The sequence below is a fragment of the Meleagris gallopavo genome, chromosome 5 (genome assembly GCF_000146605.3).
Source record: "Meleagris gallopavo isolate NT-WF06-2002-E0010 breed Aviagen turkey brand Nicholas breeding stock chromosome 5, Turkey_5.1, whole genome shotgun sequence".
Classification (NCBI taxonomy): domain Eukaryota; kingdom Metazoa; phylum Chordata; class Aves; order Galliformes; family Phasianidae; genus Meleagris; species Meleagris gallopavo.
The window spans coordinates 33,121,454-33,143,843 of NC_015015.2; the positions used below are offsets into that span (position 1 = coordinate 33,121,454).

Sequence of the window (22,390 nt, forward strand, 5' to 3'; positions counted from 1 at the left end):
CTTCCAATATCTGCTATAGTCTCCTTTAAATGATATACAACATGGCCAAGCACGTGACATATAGATATCAAAAAAGCAGACTATTACTTTGGTATAATTATACAGAACAAGAAATATATGTTTAAGATAACTACCAGGTTTTTCTTTTTGCAGCCTATCAAATGTAAGTTTAGTCATGCCAGAGAAGGTATAATGCTATAATTGCCTCTATGAATCTTGGTAGCATTTAGACAGCGTGCTGCAAAAGTGAAGGTGTGCAGTACATACCCCTGCAGATCTGCTTCTGTGATTAACCTGAGAAATTTTGTACGTTAAAAAAGTAACTAAGAGAAATGTGTTTTCTTCAGATAATTATTAACTTCTTTTGATACTGACATCAACAGTACTGACAAGATCTCTTTGAAAGTCAAGATTGCCTTTCTGGAAGTTTTGCATTCTTTGTCATTAAAAGAAAAAACACCTACATTGACATTTTAAGCTTTTCCAAAGTTTCATATTAAATAAGGAAAGGATTTGATTGAAATCCTTTGAAGGTCACAGGGAACTCATCTCACACAAGAGCCACTGTAATTTTTTCCACATCTTTTTTTTTTTTTTTCCAGTTAGTAACTCTCTGAATACATTTAATTATGACAATAGCTAGCCATTTCACTGAATTAACAGCAGTTTCATGTATAAACTATCCACATATCTATTCTCTCCATCTTTTATTATGTTGCAAAAAACTTTATCTGGACTTCTCATAACATAATCAAAAGCCAATTCAAAGCCAGTATGATCATCTTGTTTCAAATCTTCTAATCTCCCAGAGGAATACAGGATTTTGAAGACCTGTAGTTTGTTATTATCTGGACAAAAAACATTTGACAACTTCAAATCACTTGAATTTTTTGCTGTTTGAATTCCTCAGTTCTAAAATAAATATATTAATAAACAATATTTGCAAATTGCTTTTGAATTCTGTTGTAGATTTAAAGTCACTCTTGTCCTTCTTGTACCTTAAAACAATGTTCAGACTTTATTTTCTCTGAATTTATATATCTAATCCTCAACCAGCTTCAAACTGCATCCCTTATTTTATAATGTGAACAGTGCAAACATAGTACAGAGGAGACTCCAAACAGTGAATCTGAATGCACTTTTAAATATGCTTTTCCATTGCAGATATTTGCAAATGAAACCCTGCGATGCAGCATTTAATTCCCACGAGAAGTGCTATTCTCATTATATCTTCTGTCTGTATACAAGCTTCTGCTGTGTTACTTGTATTGCCATTTTCAGCAGGGACTCAGAAGAGAGAAAGGATAGAAACTCAGACAGAATTACTAAACTGTAACACAAAGATAATGAACTCTAATGCAACAGGACAGCAAATTAAAAGACTGGGAAGTTGTTAGCCCATGTAAAAATAGGAAGAAAAAGAGCTTTATTCCATACTTTTGAAGCATTCTTCAAAGCTCAGAGAGCCTGCTAAACGAAGCAGCCCAGTTAATCTGCCTAGAGCTCCTCAGTTCAGTTCTCTTTACAAAAGAAATCCAACCAGACATTTTTAAGAGCAATTATTTTTTTATGAAAAGGAAATAACTAAGACCTAGAAAGGCACATTAGGGGCTAGAAGACACACCAATCAGGAAATGGTTTAAGATCCCCATTCAGCTCAATTTGTTTTAAAGTATTTCAAACCCCCTGAATACAGCAAATTCTACAAATAGCCAAGTGGCTGGGAGACATAGTGCAGAGACATAGTGCATATTGCCAAACAGATTTAAATGCAAAACCAAGAGTTTTGTTTCCTAAAGCTGTAGAGGGTGATTATAACACTGTCCAGTCTTAAGGCAAAGCAAGTTTCTGTTGTTTTTATGTATTTCTCCCGGAATCCTAATGTTCTCTTTCTGTGCAAATATACCTACAGAAGAACAAACCCATGAAGAAATTTGGTAATTCCGAAAGAGGCATGGATTTGGCAAAGCTATACCCTGCTTCACAGCATTATCAACTACAAGCATTCAAGCATCATCAGATGTTCCCTGTACTTGGTCTTGGGATCAAAATTGCAATAATTTTAAAATATAGACTTTTGTTTAATTTTTAAAATTCTTTGAAAATCTAAACCATATGTTAAATTTAAGAAACATGAAACCTAGGAATTTATATCTTTATTACAACAAATCCTTAAATTCTCACTTATGCAAATAATTATAGCATATAAAACACACAGAAATGAACCATGTATCACAGGATCTGAAAGCTGATTGTGTGGGCTGCAGTTTAGTTTTATTGCTTCTAGAAGTTTATGGGTACAGTCTTGTGAAAGGGTATAAGTCAATTCTAATCCTGACCTTTTAAGTAACTGACAATCTGCGGATATTCGAGCACTTCTAATATATGGCATCAGGAGAATCTAATCTCTTTGTCAAAAACAAGCCATCTGAATCTCTCAGTCTGGGTGGGAAACAGGCAGAGAATTGAAAGAAATGAAGGCAATATTTCCAGATTTTTCTGAAAAAAAGCATACTAACACTCAGGAAATCAGATACTCAGCTGTGTTTGCAAGGTATAGTAAAGCTACATACAACCTTTCAGCAGTATCAGAAAGACTTGCAAAGTCCTTTGCAAGATTAGCAAGACAGAATAATTCAGTACAATTCAGCATATTTCTGTCAAGACTGTTGACTGCAAAAGCATGTTTTCTTTCCACTTAATGACATTTCTGTTTTTTAAGGCCTGCACAATAATGTTGAAGTATGTTGGTTGCTCCAAACATAAAGCCTCCGGAATATTGGTGGGAAAGTTCAACCTCTACTGCCATACCACCACCATCCACCTCTCAAGTTTTGGGCCAACATAATAAAATAGGAGGCATTACTTTCAGAGCAGCCCTCATATATGGAGCTGCATAAGAAAAAATAGTGACATACAGAATACCTGATGTCTGATCAAAGACAAGATGTCTGAGACCTTTCATAAGCAAATGCAACTCTTTGAATTTGCTGAGAGGTAGTATCTGAAATGGTACATGGTAAATAAAACATAATAAATGGGAATTAAGATGGGATATGAGTATAGCCAAATGGCAATGCTCAGAGTTTCAAAGACACACAGAATTAGGTACAAATCAGTGAAGAGGTCTTCAGCAAAGAAGCACTGTGTCAAATATGCAGTGTCAGTGAAAGCAGTCAATTTCCAGGTTTCAGCACAAGTTGCACCAAGGACTTCAAAGCAAGTTGAAAGTATATCAGCAAGGCTGTCATAATAATTGATCATGCAAAGACTCTTGAATTTCATAAAAATGCATAATACAAAAAGTTTTTTTCAGGTTTTAGGTTTGTAATACTGGAAACAATCATAAAGAAGAACTAGTTACAATAATGGTCTGGTAGAAGAAAGTGCAAATTATGCATCTTACATGTATAGATGCACATTGCCAATTTGCAGTGGCATATTTGTAGATAATTAGCTATCTTCCAGATTGTGAGACAAAAGCAGAATCTAAAAGTGGCTTCTCATTTTCTGAAGATAAAGGTGGGAAAGAAAAAAAAACTAACTCAATGACTTCAAAACTTTATGATAAATGATAGATGTAATACTGAAAATCCTGTGAAATCTTTGTATTACATGCAAGATTTCAAGATTTCACAACCATTTAGAATAAGTAAAAGCTGACCATGACTGAATTTTCTGTATTCAGAGTAGAATACCAGATGTTTATCACAATAAAGCAAAATTGTCTAAGTACTACTATAGAATAAGAGCTTTAAGTAACATGAGCACAATTAATCTTAGAAGTGAATAAAGAGAATAAACTTTTTACCCCAATACATACAAAACCAAAACAAATGTGAAAAACTACGGCACGAATGAGAGTTGTATTGTAGATGAAATGCTGTATTTAATGCAAAAAATTATTTAGGCATTTTAAGAGTGGTTTAATTATTCATTTCAAGGTTGTGATACCTATTCTTACAGGTCTGTCAGGTCATTCTCATTCTTGTGGATCAATCCTGCAGATAGCACTGAAACTGAACAAAACTAAGGCTAATACAGTTTTTCAGTTCCTCCAAGTACTCAAAATACTACTGTCTATATTAATTCCCTAAGCATTATCTTTGCTTTCATTTGCATTAAAAGGTAAATGAAATGAAGTTTCAACTTCAATATTCAATTTATTTAGGCATTAAAATAATTGACTGTTTTGTGGAATCTAGCATCATTTCAGCCAGAGTTTGTATCCTTTTGTCGTTATCTGTTCCTATCCTTCAAAGAATGTTTCAAGAAAGATGTTTATAAAAACCTCTTTTTGTTCTGCTAACCTTGCAAACTAAACATGTTCCATTTATTTTTAAATTAAGTGAAAATTAGCCAGGTGTGATAGATAAGCTTTCTATACACAGGTCTAAATATTGACAAAAGGAGACGTGTCACTGGAAAAATCATCAGTCTAGCAATTATCACGTTAGCATGTTAAGTGGAAAAAGATGTGAAACTTCCAAATGTGTCAATACAGATTAATTCATTTCCACTAGCTATCAGCTATACTGTGAACATCAGTGCCTTAATGTATACTCAGCGGTGGGTTGGCATTTGCAAATACTTAGATGCAGTTTATAGAATTGCCAGATCTGTGGCAAAATCATGTGTAACTCTTTCAAAAATGAACTGCAGAGTAAACTTCTCCAGAAATTCTGAGCATTACTGTAGAGAAGTTCCCACAGTACAGGGAGAGAGATGAAGATCAGGATTAGGAATAAGCAGTTAACAAGGAATATATTTCTCCCAGAAATAGCAGAAACTTCCAGATCCAAATCTGCATGGGCAGGGAAATGAGGAGAAGGAGCCAACCACAGTATCCCTTCAGATGAAGCAGCAGCAAAGAACAAAATGTGCTAAGAAGCTTTTTTATTAGTAAGTCCAGAAACCAGCTGTAATTTTAACAGCTGGCTCTGCCACATTAAATCTAGTCTCCTTCAGTGAAGCTCTAGCCATTTTACAACAGTCTGCCCAAAACTTAAAGAGAATTTGTAACAGAAAAAGAAAAGCTTTTCCACACTTTCTCCCAACCTCTTCTACTCATTTCTGATCCTTACGTATTAAGAATTTATCAGGTAATACATGTGTGTGCCATTTTCATAGTCAATATCACATTATTTGCAAGCCAGTTTAACCTTCTCCACTGCTTCTGTTCATTAAAATAAATAAAATAATTGCAAGAAGTTAAGATGTCATCAATAAGTGGCAGACAAAGAAGGGACGAAGACAGGAAAATGATCCACGTTCTTGTAGAGGGTACATTTAAAGATAGGCATTTTTTTAGAAGGTAAAAAAATCAACCTACTCCAAGAGCACTGAGTGAACTGTCTACATAGGTTTGAAGTTTAAACTCTTCCTGTTGAATAAACACACTTACAATTTTGTGACAGCTTGTGATGGAGAAAATCACAGTATAATAGCTTTCAGGATACAATATTTTGGAGAGGGAACTTAGAGAAAGTACTTAACACTGTGTGACCTAACAGCATGAAATAAATCCCTTTGAGACCAATTAAGCTTTCTTTCAAGGATCAAACATTATCTAAGTTGTGTCTTGTTTGCTTGGTTTTTATGTGTATGTCTTTTTTAAAAGATTTAGTTTTAAAAATTTGGTGTTATGTGATGTGTGCTCAAAACATGAGATATTTTTAGTAATGAGTAATCTGATATGTATCAGTAAAAGGTCAACATCACGAGCAGAGTCTGAAAGAAAGTCTAGTGAAGTCTATAGACAGAATCCATACAATTCAGTGACTTTTGTTTCAGTCCATTCATAAATGATTCCAGGCTACATTATGCAGTTCGTATAGACCGTTTTGCTAAGATCTACAGTACATGATACTGTATTTTTGCTAAATTATGTCCTACATTTGCAGTCTTTTCTATGAGATGCTGTAAAAAGAGGATAAGGTGGAACTGATGATGCAGTTTGGCCACAGAAACCTGGTTACTGAGGTTCTGGGCTTATTTTAATAGCATTTATTGTATTATGGCCTAATAGACCTTCTTTGGGGAAGATAAACAAAATTTTTTCAATTGTATTTGCATTAATTTTTGTATTTATCTGTTACTTTCAGCCTCTTCCTCCAGAAATGCACTATGCAGAAAGCTGGTGGAACGGTGCTATCATAGTTCAAAGACTGAAACTTTGTCCAAAGAAAATGTACTGGCAGACTATTAAGATGTGTTATCTTCACATCTATTTCCTTCAAGAATTTTACTATTGTTTGACTTTTATGTGAGAACTTTAGAGAACAAAAAACAATGACAGAAAGACTACATCCAGATAAATATCACAATTTATACACAAAATTCCTCAATGAACAATTCAGGTTTTCCTACATTTCTCTGTAAGTAGTTTGCACAGTATTAAACTTAAGATATGGTAATCGTCCTCCTGTCAGAAGAAGTCAAAGCACCATACCCATTAATTCCCTTTTGAATGCTCTCAGGAATCCAGGACTGGCAATCTCCTGCAAAAAGCAAGAATAAGTATTCCAAGATAAAATTTCAAAAACAAGCAGGAAAGATATTTTAAGGTTTCCTTTATGTCGTTCTTACTCTTCCTTGGTGCTCAGCATCATGAAAATTTGGCCCCAAGTCATAGAGATTTTAGGCAACAGTTTCCCCATGTTAAATTTTAAAAGTAGTTGCCATAGCAACTGCCAGACACAGCATATGGTGTGTCTGTTACCTCCAAGATAACAGAGCAGTTTCTAAAGAATTTTCTTTACAATATGTTATGAACCTTTGTACTTTTTACAATTTTTTAGAGTACAGTATAAGGTACTGTTGTTCCCTGACATTCTCTTCAAGTTGAATGCTCATTTTGTAACTCTCTCTCATATTGGGCAAATATTTCCCTCTTTTCCTTCTCTTTTTATTCTCCCTGTATTCAACAAAACATGTAAGATTAAACTGGAGAAGAACAGACATATATTAAGCTTTACCTAAAGATTTTATCTAGTTAGAATACTACCTTACTGTCACAGTGACAATCCAAAAGACAAAAATATGAAAAAAGGCAAATGCAGAAGATGAAAGAAATCTTAGTAAAATCTTTAAAAACAGGTCCTGGGCAGACAGGCATTTTGCAGAATCTGCAGTCTTCAAACCACTGACTCTTATACTTGCCCGACTTCTTATCAGTAATGAAAAATTACTATCTGTGCAAAGTGACTTTAAACAAGGGGTTTATACAACCAGTCACCTATTGTTTGGTAGGTAGCACCATTCCCCTCGAATAGCAAAGAATATTGCAATCCCTTTTCCAACATGACTTGCCCGTAATGTTTAGCTCTCAGAAAGAAAACCCCTAGGACAGTTTGCAAGTGGGATTGCACAACCTATCTTTCTCCATGTCAGTCAGAAGACCCCACTATCCAGAATGGCTTCCAAGAGCTAAGAATCTCAGTGCCAGCACTGCTTTGTAGAATCACATGCAGTTTCTTGAGATAAGGAAAATAGGTCTTTATTCCTTCTTATGCCCTTTTGTGGTTGTATAGGCTGAGACAGGATTAGAAGAATAGTTACTAGGATACATAATAATGTTCTGTTCTGTAATTCTTTGTCCCTTGAGTCCTTCATTCTAACAACTTTCTACCATTAAGGCACATTCTGAACAAATCTCCAAAAAATTAAAACATAAAACTCTACCAAAATGGGATATATGACTGCACATTTAATTCTCCCCCTTGAGGAGAAGCTAAGAAAGAGAACGAATCACTCATTATACACTTAGCTTAATGCACAACTACAAGGTGATGACACTACCCTCATGAAGATAAATGCTAACAGATAAAAGAATCAAATATTTTAAAGGGGACTTGGTATTTATTTGTTTGTTTGTTTGTTTGTTTATGAAGAAAAGAGGGATCATTCCATAATTGGTATTGCATGAAATTACCTTCAAGAAATATCTGGCCAAACTGTTTTGCAAATAAATGTTTCTTTTCAATTAAAAGGTTGTATGTTTTGTTGCAGCAATTAACAGTATAGATACATTCTCAGAAATCCCCTTTTGCTCCCTATGTCAGCAAAGGTCACAAAAGAGCATGGCAGATGGTTCTCTTTTTGGGTATGTTTGATTTGCAGTAAAGGTTGAAATGACTGTGCTGTGGGAAATACAAGATATTTTTGCTGTCTAAAAGAAATTGGTGACAGCATTTCAATTCCTTCTAATAACAGTTAAAGTTAACTAATAATCACAGTTACATGAAAAACAATGGTAGTAACTTCAGGTTTTAGCTCCTAAATGGCTTATAACAGAAAGAGAAGGAAGGTCACACGTGAGTTTCACCTCATTTTAGTCATATGCTATAAATTTATTTATCTAGGGCATTTAAGAAATAAAAATAACTTAGCTTACTGTCTCCTGACTGATTGGAGGATGGTAAGGAACTATGACATAAATAGTAAATTATGTGTATATTGTGTATAAAGTTATAATGAACTGAAACTTCTATAACATAGGAAGGTAGTGTTTTCATACACTATGTATCATTTATGCTGCAGATCACGAGTTGAGGTCAACTTGATACTCATCAGTGTAGTTTCTCTTGAACTGTTTTTCATAGTTTCTTATGTCTTAGTTTTCCTTTTAGCCTACATAGAGATAGTAATTATTTTTCTGTAAAAGAAATAAAGCTTCTAGGAAGCATAGAATAAAATGCTCCAAACTCCTGAAATCATCAGAAGCATAAGACTGTATAGACTATTTACAAAACCTAGCTATCTCAGCGTGTGTTACTGCAAGCTATGGCAAGCAGGATTCACAGTACAAATTGAAGATTAAGTCAGCAAGAAACTACTATAGAGTGAACAAGTCCACTGTGAGAACGGTAATGGTGGAGAGTTGAAAACACGCTTTCCAGATCATATAAGCACAAGGGCATTAGCAACTATGCAGTCTCTGCCCAATATGCAGAAGTAATTGAAAAGATTACATTCCATAAAGTAATATTCTTCACAAGACTTTTGAGAAATGATCTATGAGAACTAACATCCTGTAAAACCTCCTAGCTTATGGATGGTACTATCTTGTTGCATTACACGTAGATTTGACACTAGAGACTCTACAAACTGCTAAAGGACTTCTCTCTTACTCAGATACTGATTTCACGTAAAACATCTTTCCACTTAATCCTGAATTTTTCTAATTTGTACAGGCCATATGATGTACAAAATGAGGCTGAAAGAAGCAGGTTCAGACAGTCTTGGAAAGAATAAGCAAAGGGGAGGTCTTATTTCTGTTTTCAGCTACCTAATAGAAGAGTATGGAAGAACAGAGTCAGAATCTTCTCAGGGTGCTCAATAATATAATGAGAGGTGGTGGGCAGAAATTGCAACATGGAAAATTCCATTTAGGTGTTAGGAAAAATATTTATATCGTAGTCAAACAAAGGAAAAGATTGGAAGTTGTGGCATCACCACCATTCAAGATTCAGACAAATAACCTATTTTAGTCAGTGTAGCTTTGAGTGGGACCAGATGACCGCAGGAGATCTCTTCCAACCTAAATTATTTGGTGATTCTGAAAGTATAAGCAACTCCAGTTTAGGAAAGTATCAGAAGGTGGTGTTTGTCATTGAGGAAACTAATAGAAAATCTGAGCAAAACCGAGAGAATAAGTGAAAGGATGAGATTTATCAAAAAGTAGTTTGTGCCAGAGAGAATTTGCTACTGTTCCCTTTGGGATATATTCTTTCTGCGTTGGCATGGAGCACATTGATTCAATAGAGTTATATCTCAACAAAAAAAAAAAGAAGATAGCACATAATCGACTCTGAACATGAACCTACCAACACAAAACAACTCATCAGTATCACTTATTCTATTTTGGGAAACAAAGCCCAATATGATTTTTTTTAAGCACCTCCATAATTAAGTGTAAGTGAAGCATATCACTACAGCATATTAGTGACTCCGTGTAAACATATTTTCCTCCTGAATGGTTATAAACAGGCAAGCCATAACCTCATTTTCAAGTTTTTTTTCCACACTATAAATTCATTTTTCTCTTTGCAAAATGTCACTTTCTTTCCAGCAGGTTAATCCCAGGAGGTCTGGTAACTACAATTACTCCATTTAAATATTCCACATATCTGTCAAGACTCAAAAGAATTCTGTGGTGTCAGTTTAAATATAAATATATATAATTCTAGTTAATAATCATCACTTCAAGTCTGTTATGAAAACTGTATTACTCATTCAAAGTGTGTGTGATGTTGTGTACATATGTAGCATTTGTTGCAGCACTTTCATTGATTTATTGGTTAGAAAAACAACCATACTAACTACAAAACATCAATGATCTCATACAGAAAACAATGCTCTTTGAAGGTAAACTTGTCAATAAGTTCTTGTTCTAATTATTTAAGAAAAAAGCACCAGAAATTATTTAGCTTTTCATACAAAGAAAGTTGAAAATATACATAATACTGTAAAAGCAACCTCTAGGTAAACATACATGATGCTTTTCATCTCTTTATCATTTTCATCTAACTCAAATATTTTCATTTGATGATGTTTAGAACTTTCTTTTTTTGTTGGTAGGGTTTCAGAAAGTTTGGGAAGTTGACAATTTTCTGACATCTAAATATCCTGAAACGCTACCATGGGGGGAAAAAAAAAAAAAGCATCTTAACAGTTTGGAAACTAACATTGTAATGTCAATCCAAAATAAACTATAGCATTTATTCCTTTAAGTTGGATGTGCTTGCCATGTCCCTATTTACTAAGCCTGTTAGAATGGCCTTTGCAATAAAGACAAAAGTGTAACTGTTCTTGCAATGAAACTTTCAGTAAGTGGAACAAATATCCTTAAGCCCAGCAAACACAACTAGAACCAACAAATAGTATTTCAAAGCTTTTAATCTCCATGACAACCCACCTCAGATTCTTCAATAAAATGCCACCTTAAATGCACGCAAACATACTGAATTATGAACACCTACTATGTGTTCGTAAATATCACCAATGCTGTGGATCTTAAAACCATACGTAATACCACTGATTTCTGTCTCGTGGAAAACTAGTCAGTCAGCACTCTAGCTAAAAACTTCATTTGTATTTTTCTGTTTATATTAACTATTGAATAACCAAAAGGCAAAAAGAGATATATACAGAATGTGGCTCAAATGTATAAGGACATACATTGAGTTTTGAAATGTACTGGGGGAAGTATCTGAACCATAAGTAAATAGGAATTATTTTGAAAACATGTATTACAATCACAAATTGCATGGCAGAATTATTCACAGTGTATTTTGTGTATCAGAAAGGAAATAGCTGATTTAAATATTACAAGCAGAGTTCTCAGTAAGTTGTATGAGTAAAGATACAATTATTGATAAGAGTCATGTATCGATGTAAACGTGGCTCATATCTAATATTGGAAAAATCACAATTATTGTTTAAAAAACTGTCCAAGTGCAAAGTACAATTTAAGCCACCACAGGAAATTGGGGAATTACAGAGATCTGCCTACAGAAAGAGAGAGAGACTCACTGCCATTTGTGCAGTTTGTAATATTGCATTCATGAAATTCACTATCTGCATTGAGCAGATCTCTTCTCACTTCCTTCTCCCAGGATGTCTCAAAGGGTAGCTTAGCCATTAACATTAATTTTGGAAAAAGCATTTTTGTCTCCACACACTAGAAGAAAACCAAAAACCTGAAGAAGATTTCAGTCATAGTATTACCTTTCCCTGTAGTCTATCAGGCTATGCACCCTGTTTCCTACAAATATGCTCATGATAACACATTTTATCCTAATTTGAAATGTCAGCACACAGATCAAAAAAGCATAGAACAGCTCAAGTAGGAAGGGACCTCTAAAGATCATCAAGTACAACCTGATGGGAAAAGGAGCCTAGATGAGGTTATCTAGGACCATGTCCAGATGGTATGGGACTCCTGTGAATCACAAGTAGCTGCCTCATCAGCCTGGAAGCATAGATGAAAAATACAGTAAGGAGATTAGTGAAGCACCACCAGATTTCTTTTGTGATAGACATGAACAGAAATTCTCATCATTGTCCTTCTTGTCCATTCCTTCCTACCATCCCTGCACTGACCTGCTACAAAGCACCATACACTTGTTTGCAGAGGAACAAAGCCTCTCTTCAACATATCTGTTCTTGCATGCTAAGTCACAGGAGCTTGGGGATTGAGGGCATATTGAAAGAGCTTAAGAGTTAGAAGACCTATGTACACATGAATGACTTGGCCCTTAAAAGTATCTCAAAAGACACTATGGATTCAGACTAGTTGGCTTGCCTACTATCTGTCTTAAAAGTCTCCAGTGTGACCATCTCCTTTTCTGTGACACTGAAGATCTATCATGCATTCTAAAATGATATTGAATTATGTTCTAAAATAAAGGTAAATTGCATACCTTTCATGGACAAATGCTAAATTAAATTATTTACAAACTTCAGTACGTAAAGTCTGCAGCCATTTTCACTCCAAACCAACAAAATTAACCTGTTTAGATATATTCCTAATAATTCTTTGCACTGCCCTAACCTCTTCTTCATATAATACTTCCACTGCTTGAATAACTTTGGTATGCGTCCTTACTAAGACTGAATGTCATCTGCCTTTTAATTAGACATTTATGCTACTTCTAAATTGGATAAAAAGACAGAAAGTCTAAATGCCATAATTATTTCCCTAAAGAAGGCTTAAAATCTTTTCTGTTAAAGAGTTCCAGAATTACACATGCGTAAATTAGGAGATCCATTGAGCTGCCAAGACCCAATACAGGTACTTGAAAGATCTAGCCATGCAACTCATAATACGTACCTTTATTCTACTGAAATAGTGCAAGTGTTAAACCAACATTTCACATTACAAATCTATATCCATTTTAAAACTACTGCATCATGCAGTTAATTTTCAAGTCAAAAGTACTATTTTCCTAGTATCCTAATGACATTTATAGGGACTATAATTAAATAAACAAAAGATACTTTATTGTGCCTCAATGTCTTGTCCCTGTAAGAATAACAAACTGTACTTCTGCAGAAACATATCTTCCCTTTTGTTTAATTTATCACCTACAGAGAAAAAGTTTTAGGTATCTTTTTATGTCTTATAGATTTAGTCTCTAAACTATATGTAATTATGTTCAATGAAAAAAAGGAAACTATAATGGGAATAGCTTTATTGTCATATTTTTACTAGTGGGTGTGAGAAGTGATTTAACTTACAGGTACTGATTATTTAATTTTATTGACACAGAGAATACAGCCTACCATGACTAGTGAATCATTCAGACTGACAAGAGGAGGTGTAAAAACTCTTCTTTTTTCTATTCTGCCACATTCTTCTAGTTTTACAAAGGAAAAGGCTTTATTCATAGGAGAGGATTAGTAAGCCATTAAAGTTCTTGATAACAGCTACGAATGCATGCATGTCAAATCCATATGGTATAACTCTAAAATTAATTGGATACTGAAACAAACTATTCCAAGAAATGACGGTATCACAATATAGCTGACTCTGAGACTACATATAGTTTAAAAATAATCTTAGTAAACTTTACAGAATTAAAAAAGCTTATATATAAATTGCTTATTCCATTTCATTTGTAAGTATGTGACCTTTTTCAACACAACTGTTGCATAAACTCACTTATTTGTTTAGATGTGAAAAGACACCACAAACTATTAAAGTCTTAGCTATATCATTATGTATGAAAGTAATTGTACTGTGCATTTTTAAACCTATCATCCTACAGTAGTAGTTGATTAAAAGAATGTGAATTCAGTGTGCAAAATAATTGTGCTTTGGACAATACTTGACCAAAAGTAATTAGCAGAATTTAGAGGAATTCTCACTCTGGCTCTCAGAAACCTGAATAGAAAAATTTATCTAAAGATAGGCTTGATTATGACTGCTTCTGTTCTACATTCATATTATAAAGACATAACGGAGCTCAGATTATAGATATAGAACCAAACACAGACTTTGGGCTCAAAATGTCTGTTTTTTTCTTGCATCAGGTTTGGTTATATTTGGCAGTAAAAACAAGATGAAGAAAAACAAGGGAGTAATGGATTCATACAAATCTCTTCAGTTATTTTCAGTATCTCTTTCTTCTGGAAATACTTAAAAATAAGATGAATGTTATCTTGCATCTTTAAAAAGTTATTATTTTTTATAGTTAGAGACAACAATAGATTTTAGAGCTATACTTTTCTCATCTTTTTTCCTAAAATATTTAGATAACGTATATTTTCTGTTTGATTTTCACTATGTAGTATGCATTTCTGAAATTCTTAGCTTAGATTTTCAGCACCATTAATAACTCATTTATTAGTATGAATTAATATTCTAATAAGCAGAGTAAAATAGCCTGAAAGCATTAACTAATGTCCTGTAACAGAAACATTAAGCTTAAGATTACTTTTTTTTTTTGTATTAAAAGAAGAAATAATATTAGAGTTGCATTAGAAAAGATCCAGTATTGAAAGAGTTGTGAACTAGTGATTATATTCACTACATAGTAAAAGAGTTCCCCTTTGAAGTACTGCCACGTTTGTTTTGCCAAAAGTGAAGTGGGTTTCTTCAACAAATCACAGAAAGTCTGTCTGGTACTTCTAATCCCAGAAAAGCAATGTTGTTGAAGGAAAATATTGCTTCCCTTTTTTGTTTGCTACAAAATATAGCCATAATGCATCTGCCTGAAGGGTAAAAATCTCTGAAAATTGATAAATTGAGAATGGTTGTATATTCTGCACAACTTCAGAAGTGGCATGTCAGTAACAGTCCATGGCAAGGGGGCTGCTACATCTAAAATATTCTTCGGTAAAAACGAGTTATATTTAATGGTACAAAAATGGATGAAATTTTTGGCTATGAAAGGAATGAGCTAGACTATTCTACATAATGTATTATGAAAAAAATAATTAGAATTTCCCCTGCGATGACACTTGAAATGAAAATAATCAAAAGAAAGTCTGCAGATCCTGAAACAAGAATCTTTGTGCCTGTATATTTAGCAGAGTTTACTTCCTGACAAATGAGATTTCATAATTGTTGATTTCTGAGTTGTTTTTCTGAACAGTGTATGTTAAGCATAAAATAAAAATTACAGGTATGGTAATTCACCTTATTTATTCATTTATAATTACTAAAAAAGCATGAAATTACTAGAATTGAATTTACTCTTTACAATGACAGACTTGAAGAGAATCGTAAGAATAGTCTAGAGAAAATTTGAGTATTGATAAAGGATGTTGCAAATCTGATAAAGAAATATATTAAAATATTGTGCATCAATTATTAAAAAAATATTTTTAGATGAGGTGAAAAAAATCATAGAATTGTAAAGTCTGAAGAAGAACAGATAATGCAATTATAACAAGATACAGGTGAGCTACTTAAATTACCATATTCCACTTAACAACTCAGTGATCATAATCATTTTACAATTCTATTATATACAGAGCTAGAAGAGTAATTTAGAAAATCATTAACTCCATCTAGTGGTGATTTTCTGAAATTTTCACTTATGACTATGGTTCCATAGGGAAGTATGCCCCAAGCTTTGATTCTAATTCATTACACTTCAAGAAACAAGGGAAAAAAACAGCAATTCACTTGATTGATTAATGAAAAGCTTTTTTTTTTTCTTTTCCTCCTGTATTGAAGTAAATTAGTTTAAAAACCTATTCTTTAGAGTTATTAGACTTTATTTAAGGAAACTCATTTGGCATCAACGCCCACATCTCTTCCAAGAATGGTCCTCAAAATATCTCGTAAAGAAAGTCAGCAACACTCCTCAGCTTGGGAAGCTGAGGCAGGGGAAAATTAGACAATTTCAACAAGTGCTAGAATGTGGAAAGAGTCCTGGTCTCCCCAGTTGCTCAGGTCAGTTTTCTCCCCACAGAGAACCAAGACGAGAGTGGCTCCTTCTCCTTTGGTATCTTTGGCTCAGCTAAAGAACAAACTGATGGTGACTGGCAAGCCACAATAACACCACAATTGTTACAATTTAGAGGAGTGAGCCATATAACTACAGCCACCACCTTAGCTGCTAGAAGTAGTTGTGTTTGCATTCTATTGAGACAATATAAACACTCATTAAACTTAAAATCTGCTTATTCAGTCCATACTAGTGTACAATGGAATCAAAGTGGCAGCATGGCATGAAGAAGTTTACACTGCCATTCCCCAGTGATCTACCTTATTCTAAAGAAAATAAACAGGTCAAGTCCCCAGAGCAATAACTGTCATTTTCCAGAAGCCTTTAATCCAGATGAAGTCATTTTGGATATTCTTGTTTATACAACAAAAAAAAAGTACTCATTCTTGTGAAGTTTTAGACACTTGAAAGCAGTAAGTGCCAGGCTGCTGCATGTTTGTACAGGATCTATGACAGGTAAATGAAAACTAGTGATCAAAATGAAATGAAAAAGTGATCAAAAGCAAAAGAGCAAGAGACAAAAGTGATTTTAATATGGTGAAGTTTTTGGTCATTGGAGAAACGTGAACATAAAAATGGTTTAATTTTAATTTCTATTTTATTCCTATTTTCTATTGTTCAGGAAACATAATGAATCTCAGGAAGTAGGCCCAATATTCATCTCCAGTTTTTCCAAGATGAGCAAAAAAAAAAGATCAAAAATTCAGTTGTATTCTATGTGAAATCAAATACAGGAAAAAAAAAAATCCCAGTTATTAACTTAATAGCTAGCAATAAATTGTGGAGAAGTCCATAACCACAAAACAACTATTATGTACTAATACCAATAAACATCATTTCATAAACAAGATGATAAAGACTCACCTCTATCTTCATCTGTCACTACTATCCCAGTCATGATCTGCACAGCCATAGTGTAACTAGGCCACTGATCAAAAGGATTAGAACTATAGTAAGTTGTGCTTTCGGACCTTACACTCTTGAATAATCTAAAATTAAAACATTGAAAGCATTCACTGATAAAATTATCCAAAGGTTGTTTTGGGTGAGTCATCTTAACAAATAGACTGCTCTTCTTTAGGATTAATAGTATGTGTCAATAAGAAGTTCACTCTGTTGGTCAGTCACAATTGATTCACAGAATTTGTACAGCCAAGCCCTCTCAAATTTATTTTCCATTGACAAGAATACTAATGAAAATTCATGGGATTGAAGAAATTCTTGACTACTGACAGTCTTTCTCCCAACCTATTCCAGTGCAGTTCTTCCCAGACAAAGTGGCATTCTGCATGATGTACTTATCATACTTGTGGATGAAAAGCATATTTAAGGATAATTCTCCAGACAACAGGAAGAAAGTTGGTAGCCAAACAGTAAAAAAAATGCTGGAATTTCATATGATTACAATCTCTCAGACATTACCAGCTAGAGATGGAAGAAAAATCCATCTTTTTGAATTTTCAAGTGGAGATACAGAATGACTTCAGATTTTCTTGTATGAGCCAACTGCAGGAGATCAGCCATTTGAAATATCCTCTCTTCTATCTGACTTATCATTTGGTACGATTAGTTTTATATGTATTTTGATGTAAACACAAGTTGCAGCTGCACCTCTTTTCTGACTTCCTAAATAAGCTGTAGATCAGCACAGTAAATGCAGAATTTCAAATAAATGAATACTGTATTGTTTTCTACAAGTTATGCAGCAGAGTTGTAAGAAACACAGGTTTACAAAATGTATTAAAAAGACCAGTACTGAACTTTTCTATTTGCTTTTTAAATTACACTCCTGAGCTGCTGCCCCTACACTGTTCTAATATTGTAGTCTTACAGCTATATATTAGAACCTTCTCCTCTTTCTTCTCCTATCACACTCCTAATTTAGAGAATGAAAAAAATTTAAATGGAAAAAAATAATTCTTAATAGGAGTAACTTTCCAAGCCTTGAGTTTTAGAACTATCAATTTTATAACAGATTTATTTATTTGTAACTGTTTGCGTATTTGAAAAGAATAAGTGTTGTACTCTCTTGATAGTGATCCAAGAAAAGTATATACTCAACAAGTCATCTCCTGCTATTTTTAATCATTTGTCCATCAATGTTTCAGATCTTGGGCAATTTGCAAAATGAGATAAGTCTAGATAGTGATAGATCATGTTAGTGAGCTTCAGCTCTAAATCTCTGCAGTGAGATAACACTCAGCCAAACTTATTTCCGTTCTTCAAAGAAGATCTTCCTCTATAGAATGAGAAGATAGCAAACTAAACACAGAATGCTCACCTCAGGCTAGCAGAGCTCATAATCATTTAAACAATCAAGATTTGAGGTTATCTAAGCATCTCCGTGCTCAGGCAGAAATACTAAACAGGTTTTAGAACAAAATTCCTGCCACTAAATACAAAACAAACCAGTAAAAACAAACACAAAAATTACCCATATGCCATCAGTGGATAATTGATCCTTAACTGTTGTTAGCTCATCCGGTATTTTCCTTGTATTTATCTATAAACTTAATGCAGCACCGCATTGGCCTTTTCCTCCCAGATTCTTTATTGTGACCAAAATAATAATAATAATAATAACTTCTTGAGACCTTTCTGTCTTTTACTTAGCAGAGAGGTCACTGGGGCCATCACCACCTTTCTTCTGCTTTTGTCTGACTCCAGAACAAATCCATCTTGCTGAAATTCCTATATTAGCATCTAACTCTTTTGAGATGAGGTGTTTGAAATCAACAAAATTGTAGTATGATCTGCGTCCTAGAACTGAGATCTTCATTTATATGTAATTCACAGGCATTTGTGCAGCACACAGAACACTTAAATACTCTTCCCAAAGAGTACAACAACCCTTTCACATGGGAATGGAACCTTGTTTCCATTTTCCTTGTTTGGTTCTCATGAAAACAAAGAACAGTGATCTACAGTTGTCTGAGCAGACAAAATTAGTGCCTGTATCTTCACAATTAAAAACAAATTACTTTTTAAAACTTTTTTTTTTTTTAATTGACCATCAGGCCAGCTTCCTTTTTGGTGAGTGAAGCTTTGACCTTCTATCCGTAAAAATGTTGAGTGTCTTAACTGTATTCATAGGGAATGGTATTCACAGCATCAATATTAAAGGAAAATATGATTAAGTGAATATTAGGTTAAAGGCATTTGAAGTAAACTGTGATCGTTAACTGCCAGTGACAATTCATAGATGTGTTGCCAGTGTTTCCAATATCTGAAGCTCTTTATAACATTCTCATTAAAGATTAGCAAAAGAATAACAAGTCCAGAGTTCATGCGTTTGTTTGTTTTTTTAACAATCATATCTCCAGTAGGGTTCACCATGAGCTTTTACAACAAATAACATACTATTCAAGTAACTGAAAGGACAAAAACTTTCTTCAAATAAAGCTAGCCATCACCTAAGGTAATCTTTTTTTTTTTACTTTCAGGTACTTGAGAATTATTTCTTCTGCATCCACTACTACTCCCTTATCTGAGTGTTCTTGGATAGTTGAAGACCTGATTCATGCGGCACTGAAGTGAACTAGAGTACTCACACAATCAGTTTTCTGACTTGCTTAGTTTTTACTTTATGAATTGACTATCGTCTGCCTAAGTGAACTTTCAATTGTTCAGTAGACTTCAGTAGCTTGTTTACTTCTACTACAGTCTACTACTTGTCTACTACTACTACAGTAAACTTAACAAAAAATATAATCCCTTTAAAGAAACATCCCCTGACCTCTTTTAAAATAAGCACTTGATTTAAATGCTCAAAGAAAATGTTCCACGTTCTACTTAATCAATATAGATTAAATAGATACTTATTATAGATTATAGATACTTGTCTAAGGTTACTTAGGAATTCTATAATCAAGGCTACCTATCTCCAAAATTATATAAATACCTGTAATCAAAAATGAACATCTCAAGAAACTTTAAACAGTTTTAAAGACCTAAGAAATACTGAAATACTTTGACCTTCAAAAACAAAGCAGGAGTAAAGCCCCATTGTATTTTCCTAACTACATTTTTCCTTGAAACCTGTAGAGGGAAATAAATAGAATTATACTGGACTATCTTAGAGGTCTCTAAAACAAAATTATTTCTCTTTAGAAAAAAAAAAATACATGCTTGAATTTTCAATAAACCATGTAAAAATAATTTTTCTCTAAGCTGGGACAATGTTTTTCTGTCCTTTAAAAAACAAGATGCATTCCACTGCTGAAAAGATGTTGTGTCTGGTTGTTTGCATTTTAATCAAATACTTCACAAAGAATCACCATCATTACCCACCGTCTGCAATAAAGAACTCTACAAAATACTTTCTGCAACGCAATGTAACTGACAATTAAATATAACTCAAACACAAAACAAAACATAAACTATTCAAGCAAAACAGAACATTTATACCCACAGGCTAGTGTTTGCTCAGTTGGAATGGGAGATGATAAGTGGAAGTTTTCCTGCCTTCAATTTACAAGATGATAAAGGAGAAACTTAAGCTTCTTTAATTAACCACAAATTTTTGGTCATTGCATGTAGACGTAGTGCAGCACAAGTGCTTTCTCAGCTTCATAAAGGATAAAAGATAAAATGCATATAATCACTTTCACCTTAACACTGCAGTTACTCTCCTAGGGTTTGTCCACTAAATACATCTGTTTTGCCCTTAGCAGAGCACTAGCCATGAGTCACAGTGTTCAGATATATCAAAAGAGATTTAAACTTCTATCTCAGGGAAGAAAAATTATAAGCAATTCAGTTTATGTCCTGTTTGAAAGGTCAAGGAATGGAACAGAGTAGTATTGCATTTATATAGACACATTAAACTTCGTAGAGCGATGCAGGCAGTATTTGAGTTCAGCTGGGTGAACCACATGGTCTCACAGCAGGAGAAGTATCACTCTTAACTGCTGCAGCTCACATACCTGCTTATTATCTGAGCAGCCCAGTACCTGCAGACCTGAAATTGCTGTTTTATGAGGAAATTCCTGCTGTCAAGAGGTGGTATGTTTGAGTTTTAAAAGATACTGAGAACAGTCAGACCTGATTTTAGATCAAAACTTTTAAATAAGGACCGGAAAAATATAACAGGAGAACTAGGGGAAAAAGCAAACAAACAAAACAAAAAAAAACAAAAACAGAAACTTGTGTTTGGTGGTAAATAGTGAGCTAATACTTTTCAAAGGATTACAATGACAGCAAAGGAACTAAGAGAGTCCATAGTAAAAAAAGTTGGCCACTTTTATCCTAAAGCCAATTCAAAAAATAAGGAACTGATTAGATCTTATTTTATTTTTATTAATACCTGTTCATGTGTCCATCTCTCTAAAAACTTAACAAGCAATGCCATGTCTGTGCATCTCCATACATGGGTTGGAGTTCTAGACAGCCTCCATATTTCAAATGTTTAGAGGAGTTTATTTGTCAGAAGTTTACGTCAATATAGAAAAATGTTTGCAACTCCATCATTTAAAAATAACAACAAAAAAAATAATAGAAAACAAAAGAAAAAAAAACACATTTAAATGTCTATTCCTAATAATACAGCAAAAGAAATGGATGTACCTATTACAAAAGATATAGGAAACATAACAACATACTTTCTTCATACAGTAGATCACTATTTAGGACATTTATCCTGAGTGTGGGAGGCTGGGGCTTAACTTTTGACTCTCAAAAGACAAAATAAAAGCTTACCATTTCCACTGGCAATATGCCACTTTCTCACTTCTTTTAAATGTTAGAATAGTCAGGATGTCAGAGAGAGTACAGGAAGAATTACAGTAGGATCAAATTCACAGAGAAGTATGGAATTTGTTCCGGACTTTTCATATAGCAGGAGGATGTGAGATTACTGGATACAGGGGGATAGCCACCATGCTGAGTATTTAGGAAAACTGACACAATTTGTTAAAAAACACTTTGGTGATTTGGTTTGTTGTTGTTGTTGTTGTGTTTGTTTTTGTTTTGTTTTGTTGGTTTTTTTTAGCAAAACAGTCTCTAGTCTTTGTTCTGTTTCACACTGACAGATGCCATTGTTATTTTTCAGATTTATGCACTTTAAGGATACATGCAATAATCAGTTATTCTGGGTATATCTAATTAAAATCTATTCAAAATAAAAGCTTTGGAGAACACAGAAGTATGCTAACCCTAAAGGAGAAAAGATAATGGAGACAATATCAAAGACTAGAAATCTCAGGCTACTAATTGGCCACTGAAGGATCCACTCAGAGCCTTGCAGAGTTCAAGCAAAACTTCTTCAGAACTTTGACTTTCTAACTGGTAAGTGAAAAAGTTGATTTTCACAAGACTACTAGGAGTTAAAAAAAAACAAAGCAGACTTTTATGGGATATTTTAGAGTGCTTGTGTGATTCTGAAAAATGCATTATGATATATTTTGGGAAAAGGCCAAAGCTAGGGAAAG

General features: G+C 33.8%; 1 long non-coding RNA gene across 1 annotated transcript in view; it reads left to right on the top strand.

Annotated features, from left to right (window-relative positions):
* The window catches only part of LOC116216677, a 203,279-nt gene extending 182,301 nt beyond the window's left edge, over window positions 1-20,978 (top strand). The window contains exon 8 of the long non-coding RNA XR_004159934.1: window positions 19,406-20,978. This is a non-coding gene — a long non-coding RNA (uncharacterized LOC116216677). The remainder of the gene's footprint in view (window positions 1-19,405) is intronic.
* The last annotated feature ends 1,412 nt before the right edge of the window (window positions 20,979-22,390 follow it).